Source organism: Podarcis bocagei (genome assembly GCF_964188305.1).
Source record: "Podarcis bocagei genome assembly, chromosome: Z".
NCBI classification, from domain to species: Eukaryota; Metazoa; Chordata; class Lepidosauria; order Squamata; family Lacertidae; genus Podarcis; species Podarcis bocagei.
In genome coordinates this window covers 36,848,121-36,873,820 of record NC_138140.1, presented here as the reverse complement: position 1 = coordinate 36,873,820, position 25,700 = coordinate 36,848,121, and the positions used below count along the sequence as shown (strand labels likewise).

The following is a 25,700-nucleotide window of genomic DNA, read 5'->3' as shown; positions in this document are numbered from 1 at the left end:
CCTGTTTAGGGAAGTTTTTAATATTTAATGCTGTATTGTTTTTAACACTTGATTGGAAGCCGCCCAGAGTGGCTGGGGAAACTCAGCCAGATGTATAAATAAATTATTATTATTATTATTATTATTATTATTATTATTATTATTATTAGACAGCGATTTGTCTCCTTAAGCAGTATAAAATAAAGCCAACTAAACTTGGCTTTCCTTTATCCATACTTTCCTTTACGCTGGCTTGGAATGCAAGTTAGGACACCCTTCTAATTAATTTCTATAGGGTTTACTTCTGAGTAGACATGTATTGGCAATTCACTAATCTGAATTAATGGCTCAGCATCAGTTATACATGAGACAAATGTAAACAGTGACGTGCATCTTCAGTGGCATATACCTAGATAATTCTTACACAGATGTTACATTAGTGGCACCTTTTTATATCATCTTTCTGAACAATAGGGCATAGGTATTTTTAAAAAATGAGGGTTGGGAAAATTGTGACCCTCCAGCTGATGATGGGCTATGGCTCTCATTATCCCTGATCATTGGTTACACTCACTGAAGCTGATGAGAGGAGTTGTTGTCCAACAATATCAGAAGAATCACACATTCCATACCCCTATTTTAAGCTAAGGGTATGTGGGGTGTTAGTGGAGGGGTAGTACCTCTGTTGGGGGAAACACCCTGCTCCTTCTGGGGTAGTTTGTCCACCATTGGTCCCCACCCAGTGCTCAGCTCCCACCTGTGGCTCCTAGAAGCTGCCAGCATGTGACAGCAATCACACCCTGGGAACAACTTTGACTGGCTGGCTAAACCAGGTGAGGGTAACTGATGGGTCTCCAAGCCTTGGTGGGTTAGGCACTTCCCCCGCACAGGCTTTGGCAGATTCAGCAGATGAGACCAACAGTGGGTCCAATGGTCAAGAAGGCAGGGCAGATTGGGCTCATCAGCCTGGGAAGGTAGCCCGTCTAAGAGAAGGAAAATTCTGATCCTAACCCTTGTGGGATATCTTTGGGAGAAGAAAAGGCTGCACAAATCTGGAGTGCAGTCCCTAAGACGGATGTCATCTTGTACTAGCCAAGCTGGTGCCAAATGGATTGCTCTGCTTTCCTTTTTCTCACATCTGTGAGGCGGGGGGGGCGTGTCTTTTCATCTGGGCAGCCCAGAACCTCCACACACACTTCCCAGGCTTGTGCCCTGGAGAGGTTACTTCAATGCAGGAGGCAGCAGTTATGAGTTACTGGCCTCTGCAGCCACAGCAGGCGCTGTGATTCTCCAGCAGTTTGACTTCATCCCTAGAAACACACTCCATTGTCTCTCCACACAGATAGATGCCATCAGCAACAAATATTGAACTATCCAAGTCCACTAAAGGGAACTTTTACTGCAGAAGCAGAAAGTGCCCTCCAAATGTTTTAGACTACAACTCCCATCAGCTCTAATCAGCATGGGCAGTGATCAGGACTGATGGGAGCTGTAGCCCAAAGCATGTGAAAGGCATCATGCTGGCTGTCCTTGAAATACTGGTACTTACTAGCTGTATCAAAAAGCTGTATTAAAAGACTCCATGCCTTTTAACAAAAGCTTTTAAAAGGCAGAATCACAATTATGGCCAGTAGCACAAAGCAGTATAATATCAAATAATAACTGCACACCATTTACTTGAACATGTCCATTATGATGGAAGTGCAATCTGGCAGAGTTTAAGCTTTGAAGCCAGTATAGCTAAAGGATAACTGTTCCCTTTGACGCTGTAGTGATCCCTCATGAACAATTCTGCGGGTGATTAGCAAGATGGCATTTGAGCATTACAGGCCTGTGAAACACACACAGACACAGAGCATTAAATGGCAAAACTTTTAGGGTGCAATCAGACATGGGGAATAATGCATTAGTTTTCCTGATTATAATGCTAGCACTTCTGCTCATTTTCTAATGTTCATTTCACGCTGCAGTACCTGTTGCATTACGGAACGGTGGCTTTTTGGCCAACATACTGGCACGTCGCAGTAAATTTAATTCACACATTTTGTACAACAATGAATATCACTGGGCAACATCATCGCCCCCCCCCCATTCCACAGATGCATGCTTCCCTTCGCCCATGAAAATGGAAGAGAAGAACTTTGTTCTGGTACATGGCCCCAAATTTTGTGTGTGCATCCAAGTTTTTCTGGATTCAAGGGATTGCAAATGGATATTATTCTGGAATCAACATAGAACTAATCATGAACCACATCCCACTAGTTTTCTGAAAGTGGCTTTTATGTTGTGTGAAAGCTCAAATATAATGTGGAAGTTAAAAAGGAGATTTCAGGAAAATTGAACAAACGTCTGTGTGGATGCAACCTTAGTGTAAGAAAGGGTGGCCAGAGTGAGGGGAAGACGTCAACCCAACAAGCAAGCATGGAGTGGAACTTTGACCAAGCAGCCTTAGTTACCAGAGTTTCTGGAACAGGAGATTACTTCATGAGGATGCGTTTCATTTCTCCCCTCTGTCCTTCCAGGCACCAGTTCTTGCTCAGAGTTATTCTATATCTTAAGGAACAGTATTCTCTTTTGTGACTTTGTTGTGATTTCTTTTAAAGGATTGTCTGCCCTCTTCTCTGAGGTTGTCATGGAAGCTTTTACTAATGAACTCTATGGACCCAGATCATGTTCTCCTTTGTGGTTAAAATTTACTATTAATCAGCAAGAGTGGCAACATTTCTAAGCCTCCCATTCTCATCTCTCTGTATCTCTTTTTTCTCTCTTTGTTGACTGTAATTGATACATTCTTAGCTCTCTAAGCACATGAAACTAGGGATGTCAGAGAATTCTGACAAAGAAACAAAAACGGGAGCAGGAATTGCCAGTATTCTCTTATTCATCCCATGCACAGAATGGAAATCAATCCAGTGAATATGATTGGGATTCCTTTTTGTTGGTTTCAGTCCTCAAACAATACGTGCAATTGATTACATCCCCCACTTGCACTGAATTTCCTTTACACTGAAATGAATGGGGTAGAATAACTTAATGACAACATGCAATTTATGTAATTTATGTAATTAATTACATAAATTACCTAAGTTAAGTAATTTCTCCATAGCAGACAGCGAGACAAATAACATAGTTTTTGTTCATACATTGCTACAAAGGAACATGGATAGACCACCTGCCACTCAAGGAAGGCTATGGATTGAAACTTTTATTTAAATATATCCTGATTCAGTAAAACACTTATCTCTCTTGAATACACCTTTGCAGCTATTCTCTTTGGGGCAGGGAGGTGGATGGAATTCTCCTCCTTTTTCTTTCCTTACTCTCTTCCTTGTTAAATCATACCTGATGGAAGTCAAACTTTTGTGGAATAGAAACAGTCTGGCATGTGACCAAATGGGGCTGAATAGAAACAATACATTCTTATAGCCCTACTTGCAAGTTACACTACTGCAATCAGATGCTACAATATGTAGGCTGTGTCCTACCATTCCTAGGCTACAATAACCTTGGGTTAAAGGAGTGCTGAGTGCACAGAGACACAATTTTGTGGCCCATTTGCTGCAAAATGGAAGTGGTGTGTTGGTATCTTTTTCTTTCGGGGAAGACTTACTTGTAAGTAAACAGGTATAGTGGAGGGAGGCAACATGGTGCCCTCCAGATGTTGGACTCCACCTCCCATCAGCCCCCCAGACAGGATGGTCAATGGTAAGGGATGATGGGAGATGAAGTTCACAACACCTGGATAGCATCAGGTTGCTTACCCTTGATGTATAGGGTTGCTGCACACAAACCTCAGCTGGGAGTGGTGGTTTGCAAGCATTAAGTCATCAAATGGACATGTGCATTTGACTTCAGATGCTCTGAATAATCTATTACAACAGTGCATCAGATACAACCGATCAAACACTTGGCATCCATCTATAACATTCAGTACAGGAAAACACTATTATGTAGGCCCTGCACTTACCAGCTGGTTGGCAATGATTGACTGACACATTCATGTTTCAGTTTGTAACTCCCCCCGCCCCCAAAAAACCGCTCATTATTTAACAGAGTCTTCAGGACACACCCAGATTTTCAGCTTGGCATCCTGCCATCATAGCAGTCCCCACACTTCACTGCTGTGATCATTTTTTTTGCCATTGAGCTGTTGTGTGCCAATCCACCTGGTTTCTAACTTCTCCTATTCATTAAGAAAAGAGGCAGGTTTTGCTCACCGAGAGCATATGCATTTGGCATAATCATGCTTTTTGCTAAATGTTTGGGTTCCTTGCAAACTTTACTACTTAGAATAGTTTAGGGCCTCTTCAAGAAACCCAGAGCGATTTTCTTGTCAACCCACTCTTGCAAGCAGGAATCGCAGAATATAAACCTTCCCAGTTTTCTAATCCTTATGATTAAATGCAATGATATGAGAAGATCTGGGAGAAGAGCTCTTATGCTCTTTTCTAAATTTACTTATTATAAATGAAGGAAGGTCATACAGCCAATCAATTCATTGAAAGATGAAACTTATTTATGAAACATCAGTATTCAAAATTTCAAGATAAAACACAGCACATGTCTTCCTTCCACTCATCTGATTGTGATAGCAAGTTATGAATATTTTTCTTATTGATGATCACCTCCTATTTAATTACTATCTGTTTTTAGCACCAGGAAACAGCATTCTGCTTATCTTTTAGTAGGGTGTGGTTGAGTTGCATCAGCCGTGTATGTGTGTGTGTGTGTGTGTGTGTGTGTACACACACACACGGTTGTTTATTCTTGTTTTTAATGTTCATTCTTATAAGTTGATTTAAATTTCATTGTTCTGAAAAAAGTGTCTAATAAATAAAAATAATACATCTCCACATCTTCTTTCTTCTTCCCTTTTTAATCTATCTTATTTTCTCCCCCCCCCTGTCTTTTTTCTGTCTTTGTTTCTCTGAACAGATAAGATCCATTTAGCCTTCTAGGGCCCCTCCAGGCATTCTTTTCATTGTGCATTCATGACGATTTGTGTTCATGATGGTATTGTGACAGTTATCATAATTCTGCTTTCAATAATCTTTGCACTTGGAAAAAGGTTTGGGGTGAACATACTCCTCCATTTGCAACTTATGCATGTCCCACAGCTTGCTGCTGAAATCCTGCAACATTTTATGCCAAAAAAGCTGGGGGGGGGGTGTTCATCTTTTGTACTCGTATAGTGCAACACTGCAACAGTGCCCCTAAAGAAAATAATGTGATAACATTGGGGAAGCATTGAAGAGCAACTAATGACATGTGGACGGTCCAGTATAAATCCGCCACTAATGTGCTAATACAATAACATGCTGCAGAATATTCCCTAAAACACACACATGAAAACACAAATGGTCTAGAGCAGGGGTGCCCAAACTTTTTCCAAAGAGGGCCAGATCTGATGAAGTGAACATGTGTGAGGGCTGACCAAAGTTGTTGAGCTTTTTTTAGGATTTGACTCCTAAACTGCCACAGGGGGTGGATTAGACTTTGGACATGCCTGGCATAGGTAACTCTCCCCCCCCAGTGGAAGGGCATAAGAGAAAGGGCTGTAGAGCTGCCACCATTGGCCCCTCTTCTTTGCATGTGTCTATTGAGGCAATCAGCTATCTCTGCCTAAAAATACAGTCAGCTCTGTAGAGGAGCTTTGAGCCATTAGTTGCATTGTAAGAGTCAATAATGTTGCCACAGACTCTATAAATCAAACAGTTCTGAAAGCCACCCACCCACTTCAAACAGCAATCTGAAATAAACATGGGGGGCAGAAAATCACATCATTTTCTACAGATGCTAGGTGGACATCTTGCTACTTGTTTGCATGCACTCAATATAAAAACAAGTTGAGGTTTCCTGAATGCATGTAAAGTGGAGGTTTCCTGTGTAGAACAGCCGGTGCCGCTAGAGGGCAGACGTTCTCTGGCTTGTAGGCTGCCACGCATGCGCTGAAGAGGCGGCTTTCTTGTGTCAAAAAAAAAAAAGCGAGAATAAAAGGTGAAGGCTGGCGGCCGGCGGCGGCTACACGGGCCACATGACGAGGTCTGGCGGGCCGGATTCGGCCCGCGGACCTTGTGTTTGACACCCGTGGTCTAGAGGGAACCTAAGTTTTCATTGCATATGTGATGGCATTAAATATTGGTAGTTTCTACTGTAAATTTTTTGCTTTCCCACTTCATTAAAGCCAGCATGATGCAGTGATTAGAGAGTGTCAGGCTAGGATCCAGGAGACCTGTGTTCTAATGCTCACTCAGTCATGAAGCTCACTGGGCGACCGTGGCCCAATCACTATCTCTTAGCCTAAACTATCTCACAGAATTAATGTGAGAATAAAATAAGGAGGTGAGAACCATGCACACTGCCTTGAGATCCTTGGAGAAAAAGTTGGGATATAAATGAAACAAACAAATTAAATAATCAAGCAAACAACTAACCATTCCAGTGTTTCACAGAACCACCTTGAAAGACTGGTGGAATCTTTTTTGTTCAGTAGGAAATAAAAGGAACTATGTCAGAAGTTTAGGATGAACCTAAGTTCCAATTGTTTCCTTTTTCTTTTATACATCCTCCTTCAAGAGTTTAAGTGCCAAGAAAGAGCAGTTGCCATTAGCCTTGGCAGGACCACTGTATCCTTCAGACAGATGGGCCATCTATCCAATGGGAGTCCCCTTACATTGCTATCAACTCTGTACTTGGACACCAGCTGGTTGGACATTTGGCAAGATTTGGGGAAGTGTTAGAGGAGCCAAAAGTTAGCTGGCCACTGGGGTGGCTGTGAACTTACAGTACCACAATTGTGGAGGCAGAAAGGGATGGGATTATAGGGAAGCCATGCTGCTGGCCACTGCAAGAGACAAGGGAAGAGAGGAATCCTTATTTTAAGAAAGGATGGGACATTTATTAAATGAATAATGAACCAGAATCAGTGTGGCTGCCAGATATTTGACCTCAGTAAATGAAATGAATTATTATTTGCCTATTTGCAAGGCTTTAAGAAAACAATGCCAAAATTCCATCTGGCACATTTTAAATTATGATAATCCATGATCCTTGAAAAAATAAAATAAAAATCAGTTGATATTGTTCTGTTTTCTCCACCAAAGAGCTGGCAGCCTGAAATCACAGATTAGCAAGAGAGGCAAGGGAACTGTTAGCACTAGTATTAATGCCATTACCGGGTAGCTGTATACATAGTCACTAGGGAGAAGGGTGAAGCACTGTCCCATCTAGGCAACCACTAAGGGTTCTTATTGTAGGTTGTGCAGCCCCATCCTTTCTGGTACATCAGGGAAGGTTCTGATCCTGGAAGCAATGAAGCCACAGTCTCATAATCAGGAACAGAGGTTGGTGAAGGGAGGCATCATGGTGCCAGATGAGCTGTCTGCCTTCTAATTCTTTTTTTCTGTCTGGGTTCATTGCCCTACTTGTCTTGGGCTCCAGGCTACTGTAGGCCACTGGCGTATAGCCTGTTAGGGACAAAGGGAAGGATTTTTGGGGTTGCATCCAAAAAAGTTCTACTAAGAGTATTGAAATAAATGAACCTAAGTTGGCCATGTCCATTAATTTGAGTAGAACTAAAACTGGAAACAAACTTCCAGTTCAGTTTGACCCCCAATACTGCAAGGCTATGGGAACATGCAGACTACATCTTCCAGTATCCCTGAGTATTAGCCATGCTGGCTGGAGTTGATGGGTTCAGCAACGTTTGGAGGGTCACCCGCATAATTCTGAGCACTGTGTTTGGATGAAGAATGGCTCTGTTTTCCATATGCACTTAATTGCTGACAATGCATTTCAGAAGTCTCAGCATGTCTCTTATAGAGTTGGTGTGTCTTTTTTTATTTTTTATTAAACCGGTCTAGCCTCGGAGGCTAGCTTAGCTGGGGTTTGAGATCCTCCTTGCCCATTCTTTTAAAAGGGAACTGAATTGCTGCCATTTCATTTCTCTAATGCCTTTCCAATAGATCTAACAGTCACTCATGTTGCAATGTTGCAGTTGTTATCTTGGAAGCTTGCTACAGGCAAAACAAGCAAACAAAACCTGGGACTAGCTATGAAATCCAATGGTACATGCTTGAGGAATACAGCCCAGGAAGAATACATTAAAATATGAATGTTTGGCAATTACCTTCTTATTGTTTCATATGAGCTACTAGAAAACCATGTTCTACTTGTGCCAGGGAATTGAAGAGCCGTGATTCAGTTCACCTTCTGACAGTTAATAGATGCTGAAACATGACTGTGAGAGAAAGCAAAACCCAGTCAGCATTCAGCTTCTCATTTAGGAAGCTGTTGTTTTCATTTGGAGGAGCCTATAGGAACTGCTTATCAGCCAACCTAGTCAAACAAAGGGCAGACAGAGCTGTCATCCCTACACGGGAAACTATGTTTGTCAGCATTCAGCAACTTGCTGTGCATAGGGGAGTGATGGATATTCTCTCAAGAACTGCCCCATCTATATGAATCAGTGGAGAAATCTATGCATGCACCATTTGGGGGCATGTAAACCAAGCTATGTATTTGAAGAAGGAAGGCTCACAAAGAGAGCCTGGGAAAAATGAACCAGTGACCGACTTGACAAAATGTAGGTCCTTAAATCATAAGTCAAGCTGAGAACTTCTTTATCCCCCAAATGTCATGAGAGTGGAGTGATATGGCTGGGTGGACTATGCCTTTTTTGAATGTTCTTGGCAGATCCTGCATCCACATGGAAGTTTATTCCATTTTCTTGAAGTTTCCCTAACTGTTGATTTCCGCATTATATGCGAGTTTCCATGTGACATAAAAGTCACTTCTAGTGTAGGTTTAGAGGACTGGACCATTTCATGGAAAATAAGGCTATCAGCCTATACTAACCATTATGGCTATGCTCTGTCTTCATGGTTGGAGGCAAGGTGCTGGAAAGCATGGGAGGGGAGAGTGCGCTTATGCTTAAATTCTTATGGTGTTCCCATTGGCATCTGATTGTCCACTGCGAGAACCAGATGCTGGGCTAGATGGGCCATTGGCATGACCCAGCAAGCTTTTCTTATGTGCTTATGTTCTGTCATACATTATTGAAGTGTCTAGTACCGGGGTCAGCAAACTTTTTCATCAGAGGGCTGGTCCACTGTCCCTCAGACCTTGTGGGAGGCTGGACTATATTTTGAAAAATATAAATACCTTGCAAGCCGGTCCCGCAGCTGCCTCCGGACCTGGAGGAGGAACGCACTCTGCACACGCTCAGGAGCGCATCTTGGTGCCACCTGCTCACCGGCGTTGTTGACAAGGAGCAGCCGCTCCATTGGCACGTCCCCGTGGAGCTCCCAGGTGGCATGCACCATGGGCTGCGGCCCGTCGTCCAAGGCCAGGTCGGCGGGCAGGCCACGCACATGGAGCACCAGGAAGGCAGCACACATCTCGCCCTCCAGCTGCTCCAGTGCAACCACCGAGCGCGCCACCAGCAGCAGCGCCAAGCCAGGTGCCAGGCTTAGGGCCAGCAGACACGCCAAGCTTCAGTTGAAGCCCCACGATGCGTTCGTCATGATGCCCATGGCATGGCCCAGACCCGCCGCCCACCCACTCGCCTCTCCATCCATGGCCGCACCAGGTTTACCTCAGCTGCGGGTGGCGAGGCTTCGGATTGGCTGCAGGCAGTTCCTGCAGCAAATCCGAAGCCGTGCCAGAATTGCTGCCCACCCAGAAGCCATGCCAGCATCGCGGAAGTCATTCCCCGCACAGTGAGACGTCTGCAGCATGCGGGGACTGACTGAGCGGGCAGCAAGGTCCATCGGCCGGATTTAAGAGCCTGAGGGGGCCGCATCCAGCCCCCGGGCCTTAGTTTGCCGACCCCTGGTCTAGTACAGAGGAAGGGTGCCATGCCTCTGTCACTTTAAGCATCACCATCTGCAAAACATATGAACTGGAACATAGACCCATTTGTTTGCATCAGCCTTCCCCAACCTGATGCCCTGCATGTGTTTTGGGCTCCAGTTTCCATCAGCCCCAGTGAACAGCTTGGCAAATGACCAGTGATGATGGGAGGTCTAGTTGAAAACATATTTATGGCACTAGACTGGAGATGGTGGCTTGCATAAAAGTTGGTTGAAGTACACTGGGTAGATATTTGACTCTTTTGGCCAACTTCTTGGAAACACATAGGAGGCAGGCCCATGTTTGATTCACTGAGAAACATATTCCTTTGATGCATGAATACTGGTGGAAGCCACATCAATCTTCCTTTGACTCTTATATCATGACCTGCTTCTTTACTTTTCAAATAAAAATATATTATAAAGCAAAGCAAAGAACCAGTGGGTAGTCTCTGCCTTCTGTCCTGTATCTATTTGCTCTCTGGCGAGTATGGGAAGAAAACCTCTTGGGATTATCTGGTGTGAAGCAGATCTCTTTTAGAGTCATATTCTTAACCCAGTGAAGAGAATTACAGAACTTTGAAACAACTGCTTCAAAAAAGTTTTTGCTTCTTCACATGAGCGCCTGTCTTGTTGCAATCAATTTTTAAAGCCCCCCCTCAAAAGAAACCCAAGAGTCCTTTATCAGTGATTGAAAGAGATTCAATTTGGCCTCGTCTAATTCCTTATCTAATTATTTGATGTGCCGTGCAGCTTGAAAGCTAATTGACATTGTGTCATTTTCAGTTTCTTACAACAGAAGCACAGACAAGCCGCCCTTCCCATTTTGGCATCTTCCTTGAGTCACTTTGCTGGAGAAATAAGTAATCTAAATTTAATTGAGTGCATTATTGCCAGGACTATGAGACCTTTGCACACTATTAGTATAGACACGAATGCAACGAATCGTTTCCCTCCTGAGGATTTAGCAGAGGTGCAAGTGGGACCAGAGGGTTTTCCAGTACAGTAAATCCCTTCCTTTTCTTGAAAGGAAATTAATATCTGTTTGGAATATCTACTAAGCCACAGCACATAATTTCATTACTTATGGAATTACAATTCTTAACCTGATATCAATCTGAAGGCTCAGGGCAGGTAATAATATTTTAAAACACTTAAAGCGGGGTGGGGTGGGGGGACGGACATCATTGAAATGTGAAATACATGAAATTTTATATGGAAACTTTATCTTCCAGACTGAAGGCTGCATTGTTTCATGGGTAACTTTCATGACCCACACACCCGTCAACATTTCTCCAATGAAAATAGGGATGGCCTATTCCATAATCATTATTTTACTATTTATACCCCACCCATCTGACTGGGTTGCCCCAGCCACTCTGGGGGACCTCCAACATATATAAAAGCATAATAAAACATTATGGTAGAGGAAAATTGGGTTGTAGAGGAAAATTGAACAGGCCTGAATACAGTGGTGCCTCGCAAGACGAAAAGAATCCGTTCTGTGATTCTCTTCGTCTAGCGGTTTTTTCGTCTTGTGAAGCAAGCCCATTGACGGATTAGCGCTATTAGCGGCTTTTAGCGGCTTATCTGCTGATCGGATCAGCTGATAAGCGGCTTAGCGGCTTAGAAAAAAGGGGGGGGGAGGAAAAAACCAGCAGGAACTCGCAAGACATTGTCGTCTTGCGAAGCAAGCCCATAGGAAATTCGTTTTGCGAAGCACCTCCAAAACGGAAAACTCTTTCGTCTAGCGAGTTTTCCGTCTTGCGAGGCATTCGTCTTGCGGGGCACCACTGTACCTAGGTCTTTAGGGGATGCCACACAGAGAAAGGAGGTTTAGCCCTCACTCTTTTGCAGGAGGCTGTCTTCAGGTTCTCTCCCTAAGCCCCATTGGGTGGAGGCAAAAATAAGTACCTGCATCCCTGGTTGAGGCAGCATTGGACACCTCCACTGAAATTGCAACAGTAATTGTAGCCTCTGAATCATCACAGGGTCAGTAAATTTTATCCTCAATATGGTGGGCCAGATGATCACAGCAGTCTTCCATTGCCCCCAGAGGCTTGCCTTGACCAGCAGCTAAGAACAAGTTTCAAACAACCAGCAAAACCTCTCCTGGGTGCTATTACTCGAGGATGCAGCAGACGCAGAAAAACAGGACTTCTTTGCTGCATTTATTGTCACATGATAGGTGCAATTATGTGCTTTAGCCAAGGCTTAGTCACCTTGGAACAGGAACCTATACCACTTGAGCTCTAGTGACCACCTAGCCTTACTTCATTGGCCACAGTTCATTAGAATTTCAGGGAGCATTGCAGGCCTTGCAGCATCAGAGACCACACTCAGGAGTGATCAGCAGAGATTCCTGTATTGCAGGTAGTTGGACTAGATGAACCTTGAAGTCCCTTCCAACTCTACAATTCTATGATTTTATTAATTCAACAGCCCTTCTCAACTCACCATTACACAATGAGGCAAGAGCCTTGTTCAAATTACCTGTTCCTATCCACTGGAAAGTCCTCCAGAGCTTTCAGGAATCCACCAAGAACCATAAATAAAATATCAGTACCCTCTACACTTTGGCTTTTGTTCACAAATACTTTCTTCTATTCCAAGTATGTGCATTTACAGATAGATATGAATAAGATTCCTGTCTGAAACCCAGGAGAGCCTGTACAAGTTCATTGTTGGCAATACTGAGCCAGAAGGACCAGTGTTTAGATTAAGGCAGAATTTTAATTTGCAATGTCTGAATTCATTTAATTGGGCCATGGAGTCTTGGAAAATGCAATTTCTATGCATCCCAACAAATCTTACAAGGTTTCTGCTGTCACCAGCCAATCCTCCCTGTTTCAGGTTCTTTCCTCTTCCTTTAGAAGGGTAAAATTTGCTTTGGAAGACGAGACTGTCAGAAAGGGATGAGTTCCCCCAGGGTGGAACATATTTGAGCTTTCTTAGAGAAATGCCATGAATCTCCCCAAGGGTTCTCTGTTCTGGAAAAAAGGGCTAATTATGAACAGAGCTGGGTGTACGAAAGAGCTTATTGGAGCACCAAATATTTAGTCTTAACTCTAGGTAAGTGATTTCTGTAGGAGTGGATCGAGAAGAACCACACACTCCAGTTCACAGGCACCCACAAAGGCTTGCATCACATATATTGTGATGCACCCACAAAGCCCTTGAAACCAGAAGATGCCTTCATGGAAGGAACCACAGTGCCCATCATCTTCGATCATTGGTCATGCTGGCTGGGACATCTGGAAAACCGGAGCCAGAATCTAGTACTAAAAGAGTTCTGGAACTGATTCAAGAATTTGGTCAGGTAGCAGGTTTTAAGTTGAACAAGACGAAAACTAAGGTTTTAGAGAAAAATATAACTGAGATCGAGAGAGATAAGTTTGAGAAGGAGACAGGATTAACACTGGTTAAGAAAGTGAAATATTTAGGGGTTAATATGACCGCTAAGAATGTGAATTTATTTAAGGATAATTATGAAAAATGTTGGACTGAAGTGAAAAAGGACTTAGAAATATGGTCAAATTTGAAGTTATCATTGTTAGGTCGAATTGCTGTGATAAAAATGAATGTACTGCCAAGAATGCTGTTTCTGTTTCAAACATTGCAAATTTTGGACAAAATGGACTGTTTCAAGAAGTGGCAGAGAGATATCTCTAGATTTGTCTGGCAGGGCAAGAAGCCTCGTATAAAATTTAAGATATTAACTGATGCTAAAGAAAGAGGTGGATTTGCCCTGCCAGACCTTAAAATTTATTATGATCAGCCGCTTTTTGTTGGCTGAGAGAATGGATGCTTCTTGAAAATACTGACATGTTGGATTTGGAAGGTTTTAACAATGTATTTGGTTGGCATGCATATCTGTGGTATGACAAGGTTAAAGCACATAAAGCGTTTAAAAACCATATTGTCAGGAAAGCACTGTTTAATGTTTGGATAAGATACAAAGACCTGTTAGAAAATAAAACCCTGAGATGGCTGTCACCAATGGAAGCAAAGGCTCAGAAAAAACTCAATATGGAGGCCAAATGGCCGAAGTATTGGGAAATTCTGGAGCAAGAGGGAGATAGACTAAAACTGCAGAGCTTTGAAAAATTAAAAAACAGAGTGCGAGACTGGCTCCATTATTATCAAATAATGGAGGCATATAATTTGGACAAAAAATTAGGCTTCCAGGTGGAAAAATCAAAATTGGAAACAGAATTGTTAGACCCCAAAGTTAAGAATTTGTCAAGAATGTATAACTTGCTGTTGAAATGGAATACTCAGGATGAAACGGTGAAATCTGCTATGATCAAATGGGCACAAGATGTTGGACATAACATTATGATGGCTGACTGGGAACAGTTATGGACCATAGGTATGAAGTTTACGGCATGTAATGCCTTAAGAGAGAATCTAATGAAAATGATCTATAGGTGGTACATAACACCAGTCAAGCTTGCAAAAATCTACCATTTGTCTGATAACGAATGTTGGAAATGTAAGGAGACTGAAGGTACATTATTTCACCTTTGGTGGACATGCCCAAGGATTAAGAACTTCTGGGAGATGATTTATAATGAAATGAAAAAGGTATTTAAATATACCTTCCTGAAGAAACCAGAGGCCTTTCTCCTGGGCATGGTCGGCCAATTGGTGCCAAAGAAGGATAGAACTTTTTTAATGTATGCTACAACAGCTGCAAGAATACTCATCGCAAAGCACTGACACAAGATTTACCCACCCGGGAAGAATGGCAGATGAAGCTGATGGACTGCATGGAATTGGCGGAAATGACTGGCAGAATCCGAGACCAGGGAGAAGAGTCGGTGGAAGAAGATTGGAAAAAAATCAAAGGATATTTACAGAAATATTGTAAAATTAATGAATGTTAGAAGGATGCTGGAATGAAGTTACATGGTTTTAGCAGAAATGTTATAAAGAACTAAGTAAAAATAGATTGTTAATGGGCCAAAGTGTAAAATTTAAGGTCAGATTGTGTTAAGATAAATTATAGAACAAAAATTGAGGAAGATGGAAAGGATTTGCTGAAATAGCTAATGGAACAAGAATACAAAAAAGGGAGGTGCGAGGAGGTCGATGATACAAGTAAATGAAAGGTAGAGATATAGAGATATTGGATGTGTTTTTTAAATGTTTTTGCTTTTCTTGTTGTTTTGTTGTATTGTTTCTTTTTGTTTTTTCTCTTTATTTTTGATGTATTGTGAACTTTTTACTGTTTTTTTTCTTTTTTCTGTAACTATTAAACTTTTAATAAATATCTTCTTATTTTAAAAAAAGGAAAACCACAGGTTCCCCATTCCTGCCTCCCGATGTCATTTAAGGAGCAGGTTTGTTGAGATGAATTGAAAAGATCCTTCAGGTGGAGAAGTCTGTATGCCAAGGGTGGGGAACTTGTAGACCTTAGAAGTTGCCAAACTACAACTACCCCGAACATTGGCCATGTTAGCTGAGGCTGCTGGAAACTTTCCCATCTGGGGAGCCACACGTTCCTCACTCCTACTGTAGCTGCACTAGAAAATGCAGGATCAGATTCACTAGAAAATACAGGATCAGACAACCTAAAGAAACTAGCACAGTTAGAGGTAAGGAGCAATGTAATATGTGCCAACAGAGCACTACATAAGGTGTGTAGAAGCTTTAGATCTTCAGGTACTGCTGAACTAATACTCCCACCAGCCCCAGCAAACCAAATCCAAATCCAAACATGGCCAAGAGCTAGGAGTGATGGAAGTTGTAGTTCAGCAACATCTGAAGGGCTATAAGTCCTCTTTACATGAGATTCAAGCAAGCCTGTCCACATGATCCTAGGAGGGAGGAGAAAATGGAAGCTGGAATCATTTTCTGTACTAGGTGGAATATCCAAAGGCTTTTGGGAATATAAGTACATACCTTCCAGCATTTCTCTGATGAAAATAGGGATGTCCCATTCCATAATAATAATTTTATTATTTATACCCTGCACAACTTACTGGGCTGCTCCAGCTACCCTGGATAGCTTACAACATATATAAAAACATAATAAAACATTAAATATTAAACAAAAACCTTCCCTATAGAGGATTCCCTTCAGAAAGCTTGGGAGCTGGGTAATTCCAAACCCTCCCAACATTTCTCCAATGAAAATAGGGACATTCTAAGGAAAAGTGGGACATACTGGGATCAAATCAGAAAACGTGACGGCATCTTTCAATCAGGGATGTCCCTGGAAAATAGGGACACTTGGAGAGTCCGTAAGTATGCATGGAAAACTATACCATCTCCATCTGTTTAGACATATAGATAATGAATTGGACACATTGCACATCAATGAATCTGGCAATTTAGAGGTTATGGGTCAGAACACAGGAGCCTTTAGCATGGAAGGAAATTAGCTGCAAAGTGAGGAAGAGACAAATCACTCCTTGAAGGTAGTAATAATCTACAGCTGAAGTCATTTGGAAAGATATATGCTGGATTGTGGTTATTAGACCCTGAAGACTAATAGCAGAGAAAGGTGAGGGGGAGCGCTTAAAACCCTCAACAATTAATTACAAAGGATCCATGTTTTACCATTTGGAATTGAGAACAGGTGTGAGAGAATTGTACAAAACACATGCTCTGCCTTTGTGCAATTTAGAACAAGTGATAATTGTTTGAAGACAAGACATATGAGCTAACAGCTCCAATTTCCAGTCTCACTATTTATCTGTCCAATTACAAAAGTGGTTCAAAGGTTGTGAAAGGTGAGTTGCAAAGTTTCTGCCAAGCCAATTCTCTCTTTGAATCTTGTAATCAAAGAGCTGAGGTGTATGGATGTGGGTGAGCTTTTTGTTGTTATTGTTGCCATGGTGACTGTGTGAGTGATGTATCATGTCATAATTATGTTATGAGACCACAATTCACCAAATATAGCTCTTGCTCCATATTTCCAAAGAATTTGTGAACCAGGATGTATACAGGTGCTAGGGATTCAGTTTCTGGATGCTAGCTGGCCTGATCTACACCTGCCAGACTTATATGCAGATCAGAATATAGATAATATTATCACCAATATATATTTATTTACACCCCACCTTTTTCCCTGATGGGACTCAAGGTGACTTACTGATAAAAACATGAATCTCCAAACACATCAAAATAATATTGGAAAAACAATAACTAAACATCATTAAACTTTAGTAGAATTAGAATTCTCTCTCGCACACACTGTTTAAAACATATAAACAATTACAATAAAACAGCATGACACCAGCCCTTTTCTTAAAAACATTCAGTACCCAAAAACCTCTTGGAACAAGGAGATCTTCACCTGCCAGCAGAAAGACAAGAAGGAAGGAGCAAGTCTAGCTTCTCCAGAGAGGGAGTTTGAGAGTCTAGGGGCAGCTACTGATGAGGTGCCAGAAAGATTGCCCCATGATAGATCACGGTGCTACAAGTTTCTCCAAGCCATGTTCATGGATTTAATGCATTTTCCATATGTGCTCTCAAACATTTTTTTAAAATTAAAAATCAATATAAAATTACCTTCAGAATTTTGCAAGGGTAACTAATGTGACACCCGTCAGTGCCAGCATGCTCACAAGTACCTCCAAAAAATCCCATAGAAGTCTTTAGTGAATATCTCCTTGCAAACAGCCAAGACCGTCTCCCTGCTGGGCCTTCATACACTGAACATGCCCCCTTAAATGTGCCAGGACCCATCCTCCCTTCTGAGTGGAGAATTGCAAATAGTTTCTCTTTCTGAGCAAGTGTAGCAGCAGCTATATAGGTGCCTTTTCCTCCTATTAGCAGGTGGCTGATGGAGGGCATGCACCTTTTGTGTCCCTGTCTCTAGCAGATGTGACAGCCATTTTGTGTTATGCCTCCCCACCCACCCCAACCCCCCATTTTGTGACTGGCACTCAGAATCTTAAATGGTCTATCACGTACAATTCTAGTGGCTCACAGGCTCTAGTTATACTAAAATAATGTATTTGTTCCATTTTTGACGTGTTGAAAAGTACACTAAGCATCCTTATCAATGTATTGACTTCTATCCACTTTGGATAGATTTGGAGTTGCTGCTGGGGAAACTGTGTACACTAGTCTGAAATATAACTGCATTCTCACATTAATATTCTTATGCTTGCATTCTGAGGGCCTTCTCGGTAGTGGCGCCTGCCCTGTGGAGCACCCTCCCATCAGATGTCAAGGAAATAAACAACTATCTGACTTTTAGAAGACATCTGAAGTCAATCCCATTTAAGAAAGTTTTAAATGTTTGATGTTTTATTGTATTTTTAATATGTTGGAAGCCACCCAGAGTGGCTGGGGAAACCCAGCCAGATGGGCGGGGTATAATAATAATAATAATAATAATAATAATAATAATAATAATAATAATAATAATAATAATTTTATTAAACTTGTGTTAATTGCAGAAATAATATATGTTTTGACATCTTTGGGTCCTTCTTTTCTTGACTTAAAGGATGAAGGTATATACATAAATGTACAGTGAACTCATGATACCCTTAAGCCACACACACACACACACACACACACACACACACACACACACCAGCTTGGTGTTCATTAATAGGTCCATTTATATGCATTTACCATGGCAAAAGACTTGAAGTTAAAAATAGAATTCTCTCTGCCAGTTTTGAAATAGTCCCAATTCTATTTGTTACTCGAAGAAATGCAAAGTATACTTACATGTAGGTACAGATTAGCATCAACTGCAATTTCTTTCTACCAGAAGAAATTGAATCAGAAGAAAAACTAGAAAATAAACACACACTTTCACTAGGCCTTCTGCCTTGAGAGATATTGCAAATCTAATTATCAGAATGTTAAAGATGTATTTCACTTAGATATTTCACTTGTGCAAACCTTTCCAAATTCAGATCATAATTTGGTGGCCATGAAGGATGGGGAAGAAATTCAATCCAGTTCACATTTAAAGGAGAACTAATTCACTTTTTCCAAAACAATATGTGAAATAATAGCCATCCTTTGAAATTCAACTTCTCTGAATTTTTCAATTCCTCCAACTAAGTAATATGTGTAGGCTTTGACCTTTAAAGCCTTGTGTGGCTCAGGACTGCCATTTCCCATGTGAAATGACCTGGACCCTGTGATCATCATCTAAGTGCCTTCATGGTGTGGATCCTCCATGGGAGGTCTGGATGGAGGCACACAAGAATGGGTCTTTTCTGTGGTGGCTCTCCACTTGTGGAATGCTCTCTCCAGGGAAGCTCACCTGATGCCAACACTAGATATATTTAGGAGTCAGCAAAAACAAATAAAAAAAAATCTTCGTCACCAGGTCCTTGGCTTTTAATTATCTATGGCCTTCATTAGTGGGTAGGATGCTGTGATCCTGCCTTTTTTAAAAAAAAGTATGCATTTTAGATTTTTTCTACGCTTTGTTTTATGCTGTATGTTATTTATGGATTATTGTTAGCTGGTTTGGGATGCAATGGTAAAAAGTAACTAATAAGTTGTATTATTAATAAGAATGATTGCATATGTTAGGATAAAGTGTGCATAAAAATAACATACTAAAATGTGTCATATTAGGGAAAACTGTGTTGCAAAAACATGTCTATTACACAAAAAAATGCATGCCCAAAATGTGTATACAAGGAGAAATTCACACTAAAATATTGATAACTTTAAAAAAAAAATGGATGGGGGTGATGGGAGTTTTAGTTCAACATAATCTGGAGAGCAACACATTGGCTACCCCAGGGATATCCCCTGGATTGTTTTCCATTTTTCACAGTTCCCATAGTGCCAACTGGGCACTGTGCCATCAGCATTCAGATTACACCTTGTTAGCTAATTTAAAACTAAGATGCACACATATTTTGTTCTAATCGAGACAAGCTTTGAGAAATTACCGCCAAGAGACGGAGCAGATTTGAAAGAATGAGCACCTGGAAAGTGATGGATGGGAAGCCGAGATAAAGTCTTGTCCCTGCCTTAATTATCAGAAACTGTCTGATTAGTTTTACTCTTCTCTGACGCAAGGAATAAAATCCAGGTGTCAGACTTTAGCAGTACAATTAGCGCATGCAAGATTCCAAACATGATTATTAGGTCGTAATAGAGGCGCAGAATAATGGGAGTCAAGTTGATGAAAATATAAGCCCAGGCCTGCTTGTGAGAGAAACGTTTGGTAGCGGTAAAGAGAATAGCCATGAGTCCCTTACTCAGTGGTGACTAGTGCTGGGAAGGCAGGGATCCCAGTGGTAGATGGAACTGGAGTCAATGAGAGGCAGAGCCAACTAATACACCCTAGTGGTCCCGGGCCCTAAAGAAGTTAGAATAGCTTCAACCAGAGCCAGGGCCTTTTTTTTTTTGCAAATTCTTTTTATTTTATTTCTTGCATAAAATACACACACACACACACAAAAAGAAAACCACAAACAGTCCAAAAAGAATAAAAAGGGGGGAAAAAGCAAAATACAAAAACACAAATAAATCACATAACAAAAACATTAATTCGTACTGTATTGTTAATCTGACTTCCCTCCACCACGGTTTGAGCTATATCCCAATGTTTTCTTCTGCAGTATCTTTTTACCACTTTTATCTCTACAACGCAGGTTTTATGTTACACCTACTGTAATTTTAATATTTCCTAAATTTGTTTCCATGTATGAAATAAATTTGTTCCAATCATTAATAAATTTTGTGTTTTTCTGATACCTGATCTTCTGTGTCATTTTTGCTAGAGCCAGGGCCTTTTCAACACTGGCTCCGGCCTGGTGCAACGCTCTGCCTCATGAGACCAGGGCCCTGCGGGATCTGATTTCTTTCTGCAGGGCCTGTAAGACAAGAGTTGTTCTGCCTGGCCTTTGGCTTGGAGCCAATTTGATTCCCTCCCCCTCTTTCTATTTTCTTTTTCCTTTCTCCTCCTGTGATGAGGCTGCATTTTAATATTTTAATATTTTAATGTTGTATTTTAATCTTGTTTTTAAGCTGTATTCATTCAACTTGTTTTTATTATTGCTTGTTAGCCGCTCTGAGCCCTGAGGGTGGGGTATAAATAAAAATTATTATTATTATTATTATTATTATTATTATTATTATTATTATTACTCCTTCCTGAGTTCTACAAGGGCAACCCTGAGACTCTGCAGGAGGAAGCTGGTATGCAGTGACATGCCCTGAACAGCGTGTGCTCGACTGACCAGCCTCCACTGCCCATACTGTTACCCTTTTCAAATATCTTCCTCAAGGTTCCTGTAAAAGCTTCCTGAAAATAAAAACACCACAAATCTAAATATGGAATCTGCACTGAGAGCAGCTCCGTGCATGCAATATTGTTGATCAGATATTTTTAAATGGGCAATAGGTACTTGCCCATGTGTGTTTTAATCTGCAAACTATTGGTGAGAACTGCCAACAAAAGCAATTTTCCATCTTGAAGAAATTCTCTCCCTCTCACCCTCTCTCGTTTTATTTTGTGGCAAATTAACTTATGTAGCTCTTTTTCAAAGTGTATTCACAGACCATAACATTTGATTCAGTTCATAGGATAGCTAAAGCCCAGGCATTTATATCTGTAAGATTTATGGGTTCTTCTTGTCCCTGTTACACTTCTTGATGCGCATGTCTATGTGCGTGTGCACATGCAGGATCAGCTAAACCTCTGTACAAAACCTGACAGTAAACATGTTTAATGGAACTGATTGCAGAGAATTACTTGATGGCCCCATTTTGCTAGTGAGGCAACCTTTGTACTTACTCATCTTGACTTTGGGTTGCCTTTCATCAGATGTACAGATGTTAGCACTAAATATATTAGCTTGGGAGCTATTTTTTAACCAGCTGAAAGGGATGGAAGCATAGAGAAAGCAAAATTTCATATGCTGAACATAGGCTATCATCCAGATATTTGCAACCAGAAGGAAATGATGTATGACTGTTGTACATAAGATAAGAATACTATCAGAACAGACAAGGAGCATAAGCACTGGATTTCTGCGCCCAGGCCTACTTGACTTTCATCAATCAGAAATAACTTTTGGGTTGGGTGGAGCTACTGTGCTCACTTGCTAGGGGGTTAAGTTACTGTTGTTTACCTGGAGGGAGAGGGGTGAGGAGCTAGGGGAGGGTGGTGTGGTGCAAACATACAGGTGAAGCCTGTTCAGCCCTCCTGCTGGTATGTTGACACCACACCAATCTTCCTGCCACCTCATCCTCTTGGTAAGCAACAGTGCCAAGAAGGTAGTGTAATGTCTCTGTGCCACTCAATGAGCTGTTTCTGGCATCAGTGGAATGTGATGCTCCCTGTAAAATATACATTTTTCTGCCTCAGGCAAGGGGCAAGAACCTCCTTATAGTGTGTACAGAAACCAGCTGAACTCATAACTAAAACTTCTGCGCTGGTAAATGGGACAGTATTCACCACCACCATTGAGGGCACTAGGCTAACATGTAGAGGAAACATGGCAGACCACACAGCACTGTCAGCTCTGTCCTCCAGCATCGTACTGCTACTTCCTGCTCTCTGAAACCTGCAGCCTGAGGTCGCCATCTCGCCCCTGGAGAGTTTGATATGATTAATTCACAGCTTCCTTTAAAAAACAAAACTAAGAACACCACCAGCAAACTTGACTTTTTAATGTCAGAAACAAAAAGCAATGAGCACAGGGTTCATAAGATCAAGGACTATCAAGTACTATCAGCTATCACTATTTACAGTTCCTTCTCCCTTTCTTAAGCAGTGAGGTGGGCTGGAATGATGTGATGACATCAGGGCCAGCCCACCCATGAGTAGGGCTGCCATACATCCATATTTCCCCAGATATTACCGGGATTCCAAAGGCAGAATTGACGAATTCTGAAAGGCAACTTTGGGGTGTCCTGGTTTTTACTTTTTGAAATGTGGCAACCCTACCCATGAGGCAAGCTGAGGTGACTGCATCATGAGGCAGGATCAACAGGGGCAGCAGATCCCTATGTTTATATTTCTTTCCCCCTTGTTTTTGGTGTAGATCTTCCCTCACTCCTTCAAAATGGGGACACCATTCTGGGGTATACCTCAGGTGCCAAAATGTCTTGGGCTGGTCCTGGATGACATATAGACCTTTGGAGCATATGTCAAATGCAATCCGGTATGGAGAAGAATTGAACTTAAGTTCATGGGGAAGTTAGAATTGGAAAAGTCTAAGAGTCTCTTTCCCTTGCCTTCTCTTCCTCTTGGGTCTTCAGCAGGATGGGAGCAAAGCAGCACACCCCCTTCCTTCATGTAATGGGCAGAAGAAAAGCAGGCTGGAGCCAAGCTTCCTGGTGGGATCTTTTTCTCTGGCTTTCATGTAAAGGACTGTTATATAAATGGGCAACAATTAATATATGGAAACCACAGCAGAGCTAATCTGCATTTCTCATGCACTCTTAGCAAATACAGATGGCCAATTACCAAGTAGTAATTTGCTATAAGGGACACGGGTGGCACTGTGGTCTAAACCACTGAGCCTCTTGGGCTTGCTGATCAGAAGGTCAGCAGTTTGAATCCCCACGATGGGGTGGGCTCGCGTTGCTCTGTCCCAGCTCCTGCCAGCCTAGCAGTTCGATTACACACTAGTGCAAGTAGATAAATAGGTACCGCTGCGGCGGGATGGTAAATGTGTTTCCATGCACTCTGGTTTCTGTCATGGTGTTCCGTTGCACTATAAGCAGTTTAGTCTGGCCACATGACCCAGAAAGCTGTCTGTGGACAAACGCCGGCTCCCTCAGCCTGAAAGCGAGATGAGCAATGCAACCCCATAGTCGCCTTTGACTGGACTTAACTGTCCAGAGGTCCTTTACCTAATTTGCTATGCCATACAATGATGGGAGATCATGTGTAGCATCCCCACACCCATTTAGTGAAGAGAATATTTTATCACTCCATGATTTTCTGATCTGTGACATGTGAGCACATTGTAGAATTGACCTATACATCTTGTATACCAGGCTGTATACTAGGAGGAGTGGTGAAACTTCACCACCCCAAGGGGGCAAGTGCTTTGAATTCCCAGGTTTAGATTCCCTGACATCTCCATGTAAAACAATCTACTAGCAAATGAGGGGAAGGACCTCAGCCAGAGACCCTAGTGCCACTGGCAGAGTAGACAATTCTGAGCCTGCTAGATTGACTCTCTGACCTCATATAAGGCAGCATTCTCTCAAAGCACTACAGAGACACAACTGCATAACAATTCCTCTGACCTGAAGCTGTTAATGAACTCTGAAACTTCAGTGATTGTTATTAATTATTTTGAAAAAAGCTACCTGAACCCTTTTGTCTCTTTACACAATGAAGTGCAGAATGCGGGCCAGCATCTGGGATAGCTAACACTAATAAATACCACCCTTGTTGTTACTGTTGTATTTTTTTTTTTTACTGAAAATTGTGCCATTCTTTTAAGCCATTCTCTTTGATCTAGGTGGTTGTCAAGATCTAAACAAAGTTTTGAATTCGCCACCGTCAGAGAATAATCAGAAACTTAAATCCTCTCCATGAAATGAGATTTTTTTTTGTATCATAAACCCCTCCAAGCAATGTTTGATGTTTTATTAACAGTCCCCACTTTCTCTAATAAAACAAAGACTTCAGCATGTATTCATCTTTGTGGACAATGAAAAAAATTTGTTCACAGGAGAATTCATTCGTCCTTCTTTGGGAAGAATGCTTGAGCTATTTCTGTGAGTCACTTTATCTAAACCATCCTAATTGCAGAGTGGCTAGCTTTGCTCTTGGTCGAAAATCCCTCTGCAGTTTCAGAAGTACACTCAGTAAACCATTGCACGTTTCATTTTTGCCAACTTCCAAACAGCTTTGAAGTGCCACCTAAAATGACTGTATACAAAGAAGGAGATAAAATCATCCAACTGGAAATTTGAAGACATTATTAGTATGGATGGATGGATCTGTCAATTTTGATTTCTCTCTGTTTCTCACTGTTTCTAAGCCTAAATCCAATCTTCACAATTCTAAATGGGTTTGGGATTAAAAAAAAAAATATCATAAAAATTAACCAGCATTTCAGTGAGAATATCTCAGGATGGACAAAATTTTGCAAGCACGTTTCCCTAATAAAATATCATTTTTGAACACATCTATTGGTTGCAGAACTGCTTAGCAAAATTTAGAATTTTGGAGGGTGTTTTGGAATGTGCGAATTAGGGACCTGTGCATTTACAATGCAAACTGAACCAAATTTCTTTCCTATCACTAGTGCATCCACTTCATCTGTATTTTCTGGTGACATGAGCTCCACATGCCTCACCCCCAATGTGGCATATATAAATTGGATTGCTGAACAAATGTGAGAGAGGCGGAAGGGACATGCCTATCCCTCAAATGCATTGGTGTTTCCTATACAGCAATAGGAGAGATCAGAGATGCCTGTCGTGATTGGACCCCTGCTGGGAGGATTGCGCTGCCTCACTGCTATCAGACCCCCCCCCCCCGGATTGCGAAACTGTGCCAATTGCCCCGCCCATGGGCAGATCGTGCCTCCCCACTGCTCTGGGTGCAGGAACAGCTAGCTCCACCACTGGTATCATACATCCAGATATAAGATAGATAGATGATAGATAGATAGATAGAGAGAGAGAGAGAGAGATGATAGATAGATAGATAGATAGATAGATAGATAGATAGATAGATAGATAGTAGGTAGATGATAGATAGATATAGATAAAATAGATGATAGCATTTTATAGCAATAAAGGAAATTTTAAAACTCCCATCCGTTAGAGATAAAAAAGACTTTGAACTTCTTTAATCTTCCTGCCCATGCACAAACCATCCTCTCCCCATTACTTTTATTATTTACCTAGGGTGGCTTTTGACATACACATCTCTTCATGCTCCATACAGGCTAA

The 25,700-nt window shown here is 41.6% G+C and overlaps 1 long non-coding RNA gene across 1 annotated transcript; it reads right to left on the bottom strand.

Moving 5' to 3' along the window:
• Positions 1 to 8,139: 8,139 nt before the first annotated feature.
• LOC308578895 lies at positions 8,140 to 20,132 on the bottom strand. Its single transcript, XR_014004187.1, has 3 exons — positions 20,030 to 20,132; positions 18,528 to 18,593; positions 8,140 to 8,218 (listed from the first exon to the last, which is right to left on the bottom strand). It is a non-coding gene; the product is annotated as an uncharacterized lncRNA (long non-coding RNA).
• Between the last annotated feature and the right edge of the window lie 5,568 nt (positions 20,133 to 25,700).